Genomic DNA, 13,036 nt, shown 5'->3' with positions numbered 1-13,036 from the left:
GACATTGACTGCTATTAGCTTACACTGGAAAACTTTTTTCTTTGTAAAAGCACGCTATAGAGACACCAGATATGAGTGGCAACTGTCAAAGTACACTGGCAGGGGTCTCCAGGGCACACGCTGAAGGAAGGCCTGATACACCCGCTTTAAGGACACTGACTGCTATTAGCTTACATTGGAAAACTTTTTTTCTTTGTAAAAGCACGCTATAGAGACACCAGATATGAGTGGCAACTGTCAAAGTACACTGGCAGGGGTCTGCAGGGCACACGCTGAAGGAAGGCCTGAAACACCCGCTTTAAGGACACTGACTGCTATTAGCTTACACTGGAAAACTTTTTTGCTTTGTAAAAGCACGCTACAGAGACACCAGATATGAGGGGCAACTGTCAAAGTACACTGGCAGGGGTCTGCAGGGCACATGCTGAAGGAAGGCCTGACACACCCGCTTTAAGGACACTGACTGCTATTAGCTTACACTGGAAAACTTTTTTCTTTGTAAAAGCACGCTATAGAGACACCAGATATGAGTGGCAACTGTCAAAGTACACTGGCAGGGGTCTCCAGGGCACACGCTGAAGGAAGGCCTGACACACCCGCTTTAAGGACACTGACTGCTATTAGCTTACACTGGAAATCTTTTTTTCTTTGTAAAAGCACGCTACAGAGACACCAGATATGAGTGGCAACTGTCAAAGTACACTGGCAGGGGTCTGCAGGGAACACGCTGAAGGCCTGAAACACCCGCTTTAAGGACACTGACTGCTCTTAGCTTACACTGGAAAACTTTTTTTCTTTATAAAAGCACGCTATAGAGACACCAGATATGAGTGGCAACTGTCAAAGTACACTGGCAGGGGTCTGCAGGGCACACGCTGAAGGAAGGCCTGACACACCCGCTTTAAGGACACTGACTGCTATTAGCTTACATTGGAAAACTTTTTTGCTTTGTAAAAGCACGCTACAGAGACACCAGATATGAGTGGCAACTGTCAAAGTACACTGGCAGGGGTCTGCAGGGCACATGCTGAAGGAAGGCCTGACACACCCGCTTTAACCCCTTCCCGACCGCGGACGTATCAGGTACGTCTGGCAGAAAACAGTCCATAATGACCTTGGACGTACCTGGTACGTCTGCACCTATTTTGAGCTCTGGAAGCTCTGATAGTATAGCAGTGATGTACTGCATGTGATGAGTGCCTTGAGGGGTCCTGGCACTCCGTGCATATAAAATAATATATATAAAAAAATAAATATAAAATAAAGAAAATGATCAATATTAACTCCCCCCCCCCCCTTTTTTTTTCGAAAGGCAGTGAATCATGGGGCTTCTGGGGGCGTCCCTAGCATGCCGCATCATAAGGGGCAGGCTGGAGTCATACAATCACAGCTTGCCCCATTAGCAATTTCATCCCAAGTGTGTTCCCCATTTCTCTGATTAGTGTGGATCTGCCTCCCTCTCTTCACTTGTGTTTTAGTGTGAGAGAGAGAGAGAGAGAGAGATCTGTGGTTTAGCTAGAGAGATTTAGGTATTTATAGGTAGGGATTTGTAAAATCTTGAGACCCAAAGGCTCTTTTCAGAGCCATTAACCCCTGTCTTGCCAGTGATCACTATAATCACTGGCTCTTGCACAGCAGAACTTTTCTGCTGTTTGTGCCTTTTTTTTAGGGGTTCATTTTTTTGTGATCTTTTTTGAGACCCAAAAGCTCTTTTCAGAACGATTAACCCCTGCCCTGCCAGTGATCACTATACAGATCACAGGCTCTTGCACAGCATCACTTATTTTGCTGTCTGTTCATTTTTTCAGGGGTTATTTTTTTTTTTTTTTTTGTGACAGGTCACTAAGTAAAGCAATTGTGATCATGGCACACGGGTCACGGAAGACAACCCGCGCTGAGCAGTCATATGCCACCCTTGCGCTAGAGTCTGACGCGTCTATGTCAGACTCTGACCCTGATTTTGACCCTGCCAGGTGCTCAGATACATCATCACTCGATACAGTGTCTACTGCTAGTGATGTATCTGGTGATGTTGTATCTGTGCCTGCTAGTCCCCCTGCCAGAAGGAGACGTGCTGCTCCAGCTGGCAGAACTGCTGAGGAGTGGGTAGTGCCTCATAACCAGAGGCCAGACATCCCATCCTTTACTGCAAATCCTGGCATTAATTTGGATGTCACAGGATTTAGCCCTCAGCAGTTTATGGAGGTGTTTCTGGGCGATGATGTATTGGGGAACATTGTCGCCCAAACTAATTTATATGCCCATCAATTCCGAGCTAAAAAACCGGACTCTTTTTTGGCAAAGCAGCAATGGGCCCCCATCGATGTGCCAGAATTTAAAAGATTCTGGGCATTGACTATGCTGATGGGCATCATAAAGAAGCCCTCCATCCGCTCCTACTGGAGCAGTAGCCCCATCTGCTCTACCCCCATTTACTCCCAATGTATGTCGAGGAAGAGGTATGAAATGATTCTGCATTTCATGCACTTCAGCGACAACAGCCTGTGTCCCCCTAGGGAGCATCCCCAGTTTGACAGGCTGTATAAAATCCGCCCCCTGATTACCCACTTTGCTGCCAGGTTTGCAGAGGCTTATACACCTGGAAGGAATATATGCGTGGATGAATCCCTGATGAAGTATAAGGGAAGGCTGGGATTCAAGCAGTATGTTCCTTCCAAGCGCTCTAGGTATGGTGTAAAGATGTATAAGCTCTGTGATAGCGAGACTGGGTATACTCAGGCCTTCCGGGTGTACGAGGGAAAGGATAGCCACCTTGACCCTCCAGGTTGCCCAGAACATATGGGAACCAGTGGCAAGATTGTCTGGGACCTGATATTCCCCCTGATGAACAAAGGGTACCACTTGTATACTGACAATTTTTATACAAGTGTCCCTTTGTTCAAGCTACTGTACTGTTTTGATACAGTAGCTTGCGGCACAATTAAAAAGAACAGCACAGGTTTCCCAGGACAACTTGCACGCACCCGGCTACGGAGGGGGGAGACCTCAGCTCTGCGCCAAGAGGAGCTGTTGGCAGTTAAGTACAGAGACAAGAAGGATGTGTACCTTCTTACCACCATCCACACTGAGGGGACTGTGGAGGTCCCTGTACGTGGCAGAGCTGAGAGAACGAGGAAGCCAGTGTGCATCAAGGCCTATAACCGTCATATGGGTGGGGTTGATCTGGCAGATCAGCTGCTGCAGCCCTACCTAGTTATACGAAAGACAAGGGCCTGGTACAAAAAGGTTGCAATCTACCTAATGCAGATTGCAACCCACAACGCTTTCTTGTTGTTCAAAAAAGCAAACCCCGGGACGCAACTGAGATTTTTACAGTTTCAGCTCCAGATCATTTCGGGGATTTTGTACCGTGATGCACCTGCTCCCCGGGCGGTGATGGGAGAGAGCAGAGTTGGGGCTACACATTTTATTTTTAAAATCCCCCCTACTGCGGCAAAACAGAGTCCCCAAAAAAGATGCAGGGTCTGTTCTAAGAGGGGGCAGAGAAAAGACAGTGTATATTACTGTCCTGATTGCCCTGGGCAGCCTGGACTCTGCATTGGAGACTGTTTCAAACGATACCACACGCTGGCCCATTTTTAATTTATTTTTTGCCGTTCAGTTATTTTTTTTTGGTGTCTTTTTCTTTGGGGGGGGTTGTTACATTTACCCCGTGCATGGGGGGCATGGGTGTCCTTAGGAGGCCTCGCAGAAAACAACCCTGTAAGGGGTCCGCGGGCGGCTAGTAGGGGAGGCTGCTCGCAACTCGCAGCACTCACCCTCAGTCCATCGCCGCCCGCGGTCTCCCCTCCTCCTACCTGTCGGCGAGCGGCGTCTCCTCTCCGCCGCTCGCATCCGTCACGCCTCCCAGCGGCAGCATGTATAACGCTGCACGCTGAAAGGTCGTTGATTTATGCAAACGCCGGGGTCACGTGAGTGACCCGGCGTTAAAGCAACAGTACTACAATCACAGTGGGAGGCTTAGATATCTCCCACATGTGATTGTTAATTCTGATTGGAAGTTATCCAATCAGAATTTAACCTAGGGTATTTATACTCACCTTTCCTGTTCCTCCCTGCCCTGTTGTGGTCTTTGCTGTATAGTATTGATTCTGAACTTGTGATTTGTGGTTACGTACTCTCTGGCTTGTTAAGCTGACTTTGTGACTTTCTCCTACCCTTTGACCTCGGCTTGTTTCTCGTTATTCTGTTTTCTGGTTCCCCTGACTATTCTGTGTGTGCTTAGCCCGGCCACTCTAAGGTCCGGTACGGCACCTTTTCTGTGTGTGTGTGTGTGTGTGTCTGTTAGCGTGTTAGGTTCCTGGAATCGTGATAAACCCGGGGTGTGTTCCACAGTCAAAAAGCGGTGTGCGTGTCTACGTTTCAAGTATGTACCCTTTTGTGGCGATATATAAAACTGGGGTATGTGTTAAGCCCCAAGCTAAAGATAGGCCTATCAGAAGACATACTCTCAATTTCAACTCAAATGGCAAGTCATTCAGTTGTTACCGTACCTTCCCCAAATCCTGGCAGACCTATGCATGGGGGGGGCATGGGTGTCCTTAGGAGGCCTCGCAGAAAACAACCCGGGGTGTGTTCTTGCAATAACCAACAGCGGGCTCTCCTAAATCACAGTCAAATAGCGGTGTGCGTGTGTAAAATTGAGGATTGAACAGTTACCTCCACACACGTTCTTCAACTTGTTTTATCTTTTTTCTGGCTAAAAAAAAGTTGCATCAAAGCACTCCACATACATGCAATACCTCGGGGTGTCTACGTTTCAAGTATGTACCCTTTTGTGGCGATATATAAAACTGGGGTATGTGTAAAGCCCCAAGCTAAAGATAGGCCTATCAGAAGACATACTCTCAATTTCAACTCAAATGGCAAGTCATTCAGTTGTTACCGTACCTTCCCCAAATCCTGGCAGACCTATGCATGGGGGGGGGCATGGGTGTCCTTAGGAGGCCTCGCAGAAAACAACCCGGGGTGTGTTCTTGCAATAACCAACAGCGGGCTCTCCTAAATCACAGTCAAATAGCGGTGTGCGTGTGTAAAATTGAGGATTGAACAGTTACCTCCACACACGTTCTTCAACTTGTTTTATCTTTTTTCTGGCTAAAAAAAAGTTGCATCAAAGCACTCCACATACATGCAATACCTCGGGGTGTCTACGTTTCAAGTATGTACCCTTTTGTGGCGATATATAAAACTGGGGTATGTGTTAAGCCCCAAGCTAAAGATAGGCCTATCAGAAGACATACTCTCAATTTCAACTCAAATGGCAAGTCATTCAGTTGTTACCGTACCTTCCCCAAATCCTGGCAGACCTATGCATGGGGGGGGGGCATGGGTGTCCTTAGGAGGCCTCGCAGAAAACAACCCGGGGTGTGTTCTTGCAATAACCAACAGCGGGCTCTCCTAAATCACAGTCAAATAGCGGTGTGCGTGTGTAAAATTGAGGATTGAACAGTTACCTCCACACACGTTCTTCAACTTGTTTTATCTTTTTTCTGGCTAAAAAAAAGTTGCATCAAAGCACTCCACATACATGCAATACCTCGGGGTGTCTACGTTTCAAGTATGTACCCTTTTGTGGCGATATATAAAACTGGGGTATGTGTTAAGCCCCAAGCTAAAGATAGGCCTATCAGAAGACATACTCTCAATTTCAACTCAAATGGCAAGTCATTCAGTTGTTACCGTACCTTCCCCAAATCCTGGCAGACCTATGCATGGGGGGGGGCATGGGTGTCCTTAGGAGGCCTCGCAGAAAACAACCCGGGGTGTGTTCTTGCAATAACCAACAGCGGGCTCTCCTAAATCACAGTCAAATAGCGGTGTGCGTGTGTAAAATTGAGGATTGAACAGTTACCTCCACACACGTTCTTCAACTTGTTTTATCTTTTTTCTGGCTAAAAAAAAGTTGCATCAAAGCACTCCACATACATGCAATACCTCGGGGTGTCTACGTTTCAAGTATGTACCCTTTTGTGGCGATATATAAAACTGGGGTATGTGTTAAGCCCCAAGCTAAAGATAGGCCTATCAGAAGACATACTCTCAATTTCAACTCAAATGGCAAGTCATTCAGTTGTTACCGTACCTTCCCCAAATCCTGGCAGACCTATGCATGGGGGGGGGGCATGGGTGTCCTTAGGAGGCCTCGCAGAAAACAACCCGGGGTGTGTTCTTGCAATAACCAACAGCGGGCTCTCCTAAATCACAGTCAAATAGCGGTGTGCGTGTGTAAAATTGAGGATTGAACAGTTACCTCCACACACGTTCTTCAACTTGTTTTATCTTTTTTCTGGCTAAAAAAAAGTTGCATCAAAGCACTCCACATACATGCAATACCTCGGGGTGTCTACGTTTCAAGTATGTACCCTTTTGTGGCGATATATAAAACTGGGGTATGTGTTAAGCCCCAAGCTAAAGATAGGCCTATCAGAAGACATACTCTCAATTTCAACTCAAATGGCAAGTCATTCAGTTGTTACCGTACCTTCCCCAAATCCTGGCAGACCTATGCATGGGGGGGGGGCATGGGTGTCCTTAGGAGGCCTCGCAGAAAACAACCCGGGGTGTGTTCTTGCAATAACCAACAGCGGGCTCTCCTAAATCACAGTCAAATAGCGGTGTGCGTGTGTAAAATTGAGGATTGAACAGTTACCTCCACACACGTTCTTCAACTTGTTTTATCTTTTTTCTGGCTAAAAAAAAGTTGCATCAAAGCACTCCACATACATGCAATACCTCGGGGTGTCTACGTTTCAAGTATGTACCCTTTTGTGGCGATATATAAAACTGGGGTATGTGTTAAGCCCCAAGCTAAAGATAGGCCTATCAGAAGACAAACTCTCAATTTCAACTCAAATGGCAAGTCATTCAGTTGTTACCGTACCTTCCCCAAATCCTGGCAGACCTATGCATGGGGGGGGGCATGGGTGTCCTTAGGAGGCCTCGCAGAAAACAACCCGGGGTGTGTTCTTGCAATAACCAACAGCGGGCTCTCCTAAATCACAGTCAAATAGCGGTGTGCGTGTGTAAAATTGAGGATTGAACAGTTACCTCCACACACGTTCTTCAACTTGTTTTATCTTTTTTCTGGCTAAAAAAAAGTTGCATCAAAGCACTCCACATACATGCAATACCTCGGGGTGTCTACGTTTCAAGTATGTACCCTTTTGTGGCGATATATAAAACTGGGGTATGTGTTAAGCCCCAAGCTAAAGATAGGCCTATCAGAAGACATACTCTCAATTTCAACTCAAATGGCAAGTCATTCAGTTGTTACCGTACCTTCCCCAAATCCTGGCAGACCTATGCATGGGGGGGGGCATGGGTGTCCTTAGGAGGCCTCGCAGAAAACAACCCGGGGTGTGTTCTTGCAATAACCAACAGCGGGCTCTCCTAAATCACAGTCAAATAGCGGTGTGCGTGTGTAAAATTGAGGATTGAACAGTTACCTCCACACACGTTCTTCAACTACTGTGGGGTGTAAACTTTTCAAATATATGCACGCTCATGGCAAGAAAATACATTGGGATATCTGATAAGGCCCTCAAAACAAGATAGGCAAACAAGATATATAAAATTTGAAAAACGCATATCAGACATTTTGCTTTGCACCCCCCCAGTGAACCCGACAAACGTATGCATGAGTGTTATCGCTGTACTCGGGAGATGATGCCAAGTACATATTGTGGTGTCCTTTGGCAGTAACACCTAACAGGAGCTTAGAATCTATGCACAAAGTAGAATGTGTGAGTGAAAAATAACACCACAAAAACGTTTGACAGAGACTGGTGGTAGAATTAGTGCATGTAAAGTGTTCAAATGCCACCATGTGAAATGCCCTAGGGTGTGTACTTTTCAAAAACATACAGTTTGACTGAGGTGAATTACATTGGTCGGCTTCAGACATGTTCCAACTGGGACATGGGTGCATGATGGCCAGCTGTGTTTTTTTTTGTTTGTTTTTTTATCATATTTTACTTTTTTTATTCTAGTACATTATATGATATGATGAAAATGATGGTATCTTTAGAATGAACATTTAATAGCGAGAAAAATGGTATATAATATGTATGGGTACAGTAAATGTGTAAGAGGCAAATTACATCTAAACACAACCACTGCAGAAATGTAAAAAGAGCCCTGGTCCTTAACGGTAATACAATTGAAAAATGGCCTGGTCACTAAGGGGTTAAGGACACTGACTGCTATTAGCTTACACTGGAAAACTTTTTTGCTTTGTAAAAGCACGCTATAGAGACACCAGATATGAGTGGCAACTGTCAAAGTACACTGGCAGGGGTCTGCAGGGCACACGCTGAAGGAAGGCCTGACACACCCGCTTTAAGGACACTGACTGCTATTAGCTTACATTGGAAAACTTTTTTTCTTTGTAAAAGCACGCTATAGAGACACCAGATATGAGTGGCAACTGTAAAGTACACTGGCAGGGGTCGGCAGGGCGCACGCTGAAGGAAGGCCTGACACACCCGCTTTAAGGACACTGACTGCTATTAGCTTACACTGGAAAACGTTTTTTCTTTGTAAAAGCACGCTATAGAGACACCAGATATGAGTGACAACTGTCAAAGTACACTGGCAGGGGTCTGCAGGGCACACGCTGAAGGCCTGAAACACCCGCTTTAAGGACACTGACTGCTATTAGCTTACACTGGAAAACTTTTTTGCTTTGTAAAAGCACGCTACAGAGACACCAGATATGACTGGCAACTGTCAAAGTACACTGGCAGGGGTCGGCAGGGCACACGCTGAAGGAAGGCCTGACACACCCGCTTTAAGGACACTGACTGCTATTAGCTTACACTGGAAAACTTTTTTGCTTTGTAAAAGCACGCTATAGAGACACCAGATATGAGTGGCAACTGTCAAAGTACACTGGCAGGGGTCTGCAGGGCACACGCTGAAGGAAGGCCTGACACACCCGCTTTAAGGACATTGACTGCTATTAGCTTACACTGGAAAACGTTTTTCTTTGTAAAAGCACGCTATAGAGACACCAGATATGAGTGGCAACTGTCAAAGTACACTGGCAGGGGTCTCCAGGGCACACGCTGAAGGAAGGCCTGATACACCCGCTTTAAGGACACTGACTGCTATTAGCTTACATTGGAAAACTTTTTTTCTTTGTAAAAGCACGCTATAGAGACACCAGATATGAGTGGCAACTGTCAAAGTACACTGGCAGGGGTCTGCAGGGCACACGCTGAAGGAAGGCCTGAAACACCCGCTTTAAGGACACTGACTGCTATTAGCTTACACTGGAAAACTTTTTTGCTTTGTAAAAGCACGCTACAGAGACACCAGATATGAGGGGCAACTGTCAAAGTACACTGGCAGGGGTCTGCAGGGCACATGCTGAAGGAAGGCCTGACACACCCGCTTTAAGGACACTGACTGCTATTAGCTTACACTGGAAAACTTTTTTGCTTTGTAAAAGCACGCTATAGAGACACCAGATATGAGTGGCAACTGTCAAAGTACACTGGCAGGGGTCTGCAGGGCACACGCTGAAGGAAGGCCTGACACACCCGCTTTAAGGACACTGACTGCTATTAGCTTACATTGGAAAACTTTTTTTTCTTTGTAAAAGCACGCTATAGAGACACCAGATATGAGTGGCAACTGTAAAGTACACTGGCAGGGGTCGGCAGGGCGCACGCTGAAGGAAGGCCTGACACACCCGCTTTAAGGACACTGACTGCTATTAGCTTACATTGGAAAACTTTTTCTTTGTAAAAGCACGCTATAGAGACACCAGATATGAGTGGCAACTGTCAAAGTACACTGGCAGGGGTCTGCAGGGCACACGCTGAAGGCCTGAAACACCCGCTTTAAGGACACTGACTGCTATTAGCTTACACTGGAAAAGTTTTTTCTTTGTAAAAGCACGCTATAGAGACACCAGATATGAGTGACAACTGTCAAAGTACACTGGCAGGGGTCGGCAGGGCACATGCTGAAGGCCTGAAACACCCGCTTTAAGGACACTGACTGCTATTAGCTTACACTGGAAAACTTTTTTGCTTTGTAAAAGCACGCTACAGAGACACCAGATATGAGTGGCAACTGTCAAAGTACACTGGCAGGGGTCGGCAGGGCACACACTGAAGGAAGGCCTGACACACCCGCTTTAAGGACACTGACTGCTATTAGCTTACACTGGAAAACTTTTTTGCTTTGTAAAAGCACGCTACAGAGACACCAGATATGAGTGGCAACTGTCAAAGTACACTGGCAGGGGTCTGCAGGGCACATGCTGAAGGAAGGCCTGACACACCCGCTTTAAGGACAATGACTGCAATTAGCTTACACTGGAAAACTTTTTTGCTTTGTAAAAGCACGCTATAGAGACACCAGATATGAGTGGCAACTGTCAAAGTACACTGGCAGGGGTCTGCAGGGCACACGCTGAAGGAAGGCCTGACACACCTGCTTTAAGGACACTGACTGCTATTAGCTTACATTGGAAAACTTTTTTTCTTTGTAAAAGCACGCTATAGAGACACCAGATATGAGTGGCAACTGTCAAAGTACACTGGCAGGGGTCTGCAGGGCACACGCTGAAGGCCTGAAACACCCGCTTTAAGGACACGGACTGCTATTAGCTTACACTGGAAAACTTTTTTCTTTGTAAAAGCACGCTACAGAGACACCAGGAATGAGTGGCAACTGTCAAAGTACACTGGCAGGGGTCTGCAGGGCACACGCTGAAGGCCTGAAACACCCGCTTTAAGGACACTGACTGTTATTAGCTTACACTGGAAAACTTTTTTTCTTTGTAAAATCACGCTACAGAGACACCAGATATGAGTGGCAACTGTCAAAGTACACTGGCAGGGGTCTGCAGGGAACACGCTGAAGGCCTGAAACACCCGCTTTAAGGACACTGACTGCTCTTAGCTTACACTGGAAAACTTTTTTTCTTTGTAAAAGCACGCTATAGAGACACCAGATATGAGTGGCAACTGTCAAAGTACACTGGCAGGGGTCTGCAGGGCACACGCTGAAGGAAGGCCTGACACACCCGCTTTAAGGACACTGATTGCTATTAGCTTACATTGGAAAACTTTTTTTCTTTGTAAAAGCATGCTATAGAGACACCAGATATGAGTGGCAACTGTCAAAGTACTATGGCAGGGGTCTGCAGGGCACACGCTGAAGGCCTGAAACACCCGCTTTAAGGACACTGACTGCTATTAGCTTACACTGGAAAACTTTTTTTCTTTGTAAAAGCACGCTACAGAGACACCAGGAATGAGAGGCAACTGTCAAAGTACACTGGCAGGGGTCTGCAGGTCACACGCTGAAGGCCTGAAACACCCGCTTTAAGGACACTGACTGTTATTAGCTTACACTGGAAAACTTTTTTTCTTTGTAAAAGCACGCTATGGAGACACCAGATATGAGTGGCAACTGTCAAAGTACACTGGCAGGGGTCTGCAGGGCACACGCTGAAGGCCTGAAACACCCGCTTTAAGGACACTGACTGCTATTAGCTTACACTGGAAAACTTTTTTGCTTTGTAAACGCACGCTACAGAGACACCAGATATGAGTGGCAACTGTCAAAGTACACTGGCAGGGGTCGGCAGGGCACACGCTGAAGGAAGGCCTGACACACCCGCTTTAAGGACACTGACTGCTATTAGCTTACACTGGAAACTTTTTTGCTTTGTAAAAGCACGCTACAGAGACACCAGATATGAGTGGCAACTGTCAAAGTACACTGGCAGGGGTCTGCAGGGCACATGCTGAAGGAAGGCCTGACACACCCGCTTTAAGGACACTGACTGCTATTAGCTTACACTGGAAATCTTTTTTTCTTTGTAAAAGCACGCTACAGAGACACCAGATATGAGTGGCAACTGTCAAAGTACACTGGCAGGGGTCTGCAGGGAACACGCTGAAGGCCTGAAACACCCGCTTTAAGGACACTGACTGCTCTTAGCTTACACTGGAAAACTTTTTTTCTTTATAAAAGCACGCTATAGAGACACCAGATATGAGTGGCAACTGTCAAAGTACACTGGCAGGGGTCTGCAGGGCACACGCTGAAGGAAGGCCTGACACACCCGCTTTAAGGACACTGACTGCTATTAGCTTACATTGGAAAACTTTTTTTCTTTGTAAAAGCACGCTATAGAGACACCAGATATGAGTGGCAACTGTAAAGTACACTGGCAGGGGTCGGCAGGGCGCACGCTGAAGGAAGGCCTGACACACCCGCTTTAAGGACACTGACTGCTATTAGCTTACACTGGAAAACGTTTTTTCTTTGTAAAAGCACGCTATAGAGACACCAGATATGAGTGACAACTGTCAAAGTACACTGGCAGGGGTCTGCAGGGCACACGCTGAAGGCCTGAAACACCCGCTTTAAGGACACTGACTGCTATTAGCTTACACTGGAAAACTTTTTTGCTTTGTAAAAGCACGCTACAGAGACACCAGATATGACTGGCAACTGTCAAAGTACACTGGCAGGGGTCGGCAGGGCACACGCTGAAGGAAGGCCTGACACACCCGCTTTAAGGACACTGACTGCTATTAGCTTACACTGGAAAACTTTTTTGCTTTGTAAAAGCACGCTATAGAGACACCAGATATGAGTGGCAACTGTCAAAGTACACTGGCAGGGGTCTGCAGGGCACACGCTGAAGGAAGGCCTGACACACCCGCTTTAAGGACATTGACTGCTATTAGCTTACACTGGAAAACTTTTTTCTTTGTAAAAGCACGCTATAGAGACACCAGATATGAGTGGCAACTGTCAAAGTACACTGGCAGGGGTCTCCAGGGCACACGCTGAAGGAAGGCCTGATACACCCGCTTTAAGGACACTGACTGCTATTAGCTTACATTGGAAAACTTTTTTTCTTTGTAAAAGCACGCTATAGAGACACCAGATATGAGTGGCAACTGTCAAAGTACACTGGCAGGGGTTGGCAGGGCACACGCTGAAGGAAGGCCTGACACACCCGCTTTAAGGACACTGACTG

Source organism: Pelobates fuscus, chromosome 3 (assembly GCF_036172605.1).
Source record: "Pelobates fuscus isolate aPelFus1 chromosome 3, aPelFus1.pri, whole genome shotgun sequence".
NCBI lineage: Eukaryota > Metazoa > Chordata > Amphibia > Anura > Pelobatidae > Pelobates > Pelobates fuscus.
This window is presented reverse-complemented; position numbering follows the sequence as displayed.